Source organism: Physeter macrocephalus, chromosome 15, assembly GCF_002837175.3.
Source record: "Physeter macrocephalus isolate SW-GA chromosome 15, ASM283717v5, whole genome shotgun sequence".
In the NCBI taxonomy this organism is placed as follows: domain Eukaryota; kingdom Metazoa; phylum Chordata; class Mammalia; order Artiodactyla; family Physeteridae; genus Physeter; species Physeter macrocephalus.
In genome coordinates, this window is record NC_041228.1 from 76,032,810 (window position 1) to 76,035,975 (window position 3,166).

Consider the following 3,166-nt stretch of genomic DNA (forward strand, 5'->3'; position numbering starts at 1 on the left):
AAATATTACATAAACACAAAACTGATTACTATTAGAGGTGTGCCCTATAATAATAATAATCCTTGATCTTTGATAAAAGGACCCTTTGAAAATCTGGTGAATGATTGGAACTTGTGTGTAGAAAGACTTTTATTTACACACAATTTGACAGAGGATTCCCAGAATCCTTGACGCTGGGAAATGAACTAATAATTATATGCAGTGTCCCCAGAGGAAGAAACAATCCCCAGACTAAACACCAAGGTAAAGGTCAAAAATGTCCTCTCCGTTTATTTTCCGGTCGGTCGTCTGTGTTGTGATTGTATGAAGCGGATTGTTTGTGGTCTCGTAAGAAATAGGAGAGGGAATTGGATACCTGTTGACTGTGGCGAGAGCTTGGAGTATACACAATTTTGAAAAAGCTTGATTGTGAGCTGATTTTGAGGCATTTCCATCCCCAAATTCATGTCAACAGACATCATGATGTCAGAAAATTCTGATTAGATTCTTCTATCCAAACAGGCTTCTGACTTTATTCCTTCACCCTAGATCTGAAAGACTTGCTGAGCAGTTGCTAAGGGAACTCCTATGTCAGGAGAATCCATTGGTCAACAGCTTACCTGGTGGATCAGAAGATTCTGGGCAGAGACACATACAAGGGACTTTTTTCACCCGATTTCCTAACCCTATTGGAGATGATGCTATAAGAAACTCACATGAATGTGCGCATCTGAGATTTATTTAAGATTTTTGAGAATTTTGTTTCTTCCCGTATGCGAAAAGAAGGTGCAAGGTTTTCTCTCTTATGTATGTTGGTCCAACCATGGTGCGCTGGTGGGATAACTGCATTATAGACCTTCTGATAGCCTGTGGGCGGCAAAGCAAACACACTGATTTTCCAGTACAGAAGGCAGTGATTGCACCTTGGGGGAAATGGCAGATCAGAAAATCAGCTTCCTCACGACTCTCCATTTTTTCATCATTGCCCAACTCCAAAGCAGCTCTGAAACAGAAGTGGTGAGAAGGGAGGCTTTCTGACGTATGTCCTAGTCCCTAGATAATAGCTGCTACCTATTTTCTTTGCAGGAAATCAAAGTTGCCCTTTAATTTCCCCTCTGGGTAATACAGTGATATCTTTTTATCCTCTAGCTTATCAGAGAATACTAATCAGCTGATGACATTAAGAGGACTTCAGAAGCATAAAACTCAATACGTATTTAAAAGGAGTTACCTGGTGGATGAAGAAAGTTTCCTAAGTTGTGAGTTGCTTTCATGTGGCAAAGTGAAGTAAAGATTGTTAACACTCCCAAATATATATGAATGCCATCGGATTGTGAATGTGGTGCTCTATTTTACAGTAGTTGCCTATAGAAAAAACTCAATGTAATTCAAATTCTCCTACTTTCACCCTAGGAAGATATTTATGTTATACCTATTCAATTTTCATGAGAAATGTAAATGCATTTTTGCAACGCGTGAGGGACAATGAAGATAGACGTTTCCGTTTTGAAAGAGGGCACCATGATAAGCAAGTGCCAAATTATTTCATGTCTTAGTCCTGTATTATGAAAAATACACGCTCTGCCCAATGACTTCTTTACCTTGAAATGTCATGGAACTCACCCACTGCCTGGCATCGCTGCAGAATTTACCATTACAAAGAGCTAATCTCACGAGGGTCACCCAATTTTGATTCAATTTTCCTTTCTCTTTTCATCTTAAATCCTCCCTCTATGAAACTGAGTTATTTTTAATTTTCCTATCAAGGCCTATATCTTTCACCTTTCAATGTCTCAGGCCCATAATTTCATTTGACCAAGCAATTCCCAACTTCTAAATGTTCCAAATCACCTGTTATAAATTGATGGTTCAGAATTTGCGATGCACTTGCATAGTGCAATCAAAGGGTGCTTATTTTCCTAAACCTACACAGATTACTTTGTGAACGTGTGAGAACGTGTAATGCTGTGTTAAGGTGCCCAAGAGGCTAAATTTGCAGTTGTTTCTGGAGAAAGAGTTTCTCTAGCTCCAGCTGCAGAATCACATCCGGCCCAGTAGCCTCTGTGAGAGCAGAAGCTGAAGCCCTGGCTCTCTCTACCTCTAGGACATCAGTAACGGCTCTCAAGGGAAGAGGCTGCGCCATCTGCACGGTGGACACGGACCTCCAGGGAATTAGAGTGAAGACACTGGCGAAGGTGAGCTGGGAGGCATATCAGGACAGGACTGAGATCCTTGCCGGAGCATCCCGGTTTGCCAGCCCTCCTTCCTTCTCCTTCCTGTCATTCCAGCTTACTTTTGTCCCGTGAGGGTCTCTGGAAGGATGGCGGGAGTCCTCTGGCCAGAACGGGTTCTGCTCTTGTCTTCTGACCACTAGCCTTTATCAGCAGTGCTGTCGCCCTGGGGAGAGAGCTATTCATAACTAGAATGCATGAAAATGTTTTAAAATCAAAAGTTCCATCAGCTCTTTAGGTTTGCCCTCCAGTCTCGTGCCTGGGCATACCTTAGCTGCTTGAAGATTATCAACAGCTATTTGCCTGAACGAGCATTTTGACTTTAAAGGCATACAAAGAACAAAAACTCTAGACATCAAAATGCCATGTTGCAAAATGAGTCAAGTATGGGGAAGGGGAATCTAATTTTGAATTAGATTACCGAATATACCAAAAGATGTAGCCCTAATTATCTACTCTTTTCCTAGGGAGCAAAATGTTTTTTCTTTTTTTTTGGGCGGGGGGTAAAAATATGGACTGCTTCATGAATTTGTGAGTCATCCTTGTGCAGGGGCCGTGATAATCTTCTTTGTATCATTCCAATTTCAGTATATGTGCTGCTGAAGTGAACACCAAACAATTTTTTTTTTTTTTTTTTTTTTTTTGCGGTACGCGGGCCTCACTGTTGCGGAGCACAGGCTCCGGACGCGCAGGCTCAGCGGCCATGGCTCACGGGCCCAGCCGCTCCGCGGCACGTGGGATCCTCCCGGACCGGGGCGCGAACCCGGTTCCCCTGCATCGGCAGGCGGACGCGCAACCACTGCGCCACCAGGGAAGCCCCAAACAATTTTTTTAAACAACTTTATTTTGGAATACTTTTGGATTTGCAGAAAGGTTGCGAAGATAGTCCAGACTTTCTGTGTCTCCCTCACCTGGTTTTCCTCCCTCTGTTAACATCTGACGCTGCCATGGTACTT

The 3,166-nt window shown here is 42.8% G+C and overlaps 1 non-coding gene across 1 annotated transcript; it reads right to left on the minus strand.

Moving 5' to 3' along the window:
• Nucleotides 1-2,715: 2,715 nt before the first annotated feature.
• On the minus strand, nt 2,716-2,822 carry LOC112065848 (U6 spliceosomal RNA). Its single transcript, XR_002892269.1, has one exon. It is a non-coding gene; the product is annotated as a U6 spliceosomal RNA (small nuclear RNA).
• Nucleotides 2,823-3,166: the final 344 nt, after the last annotated feature.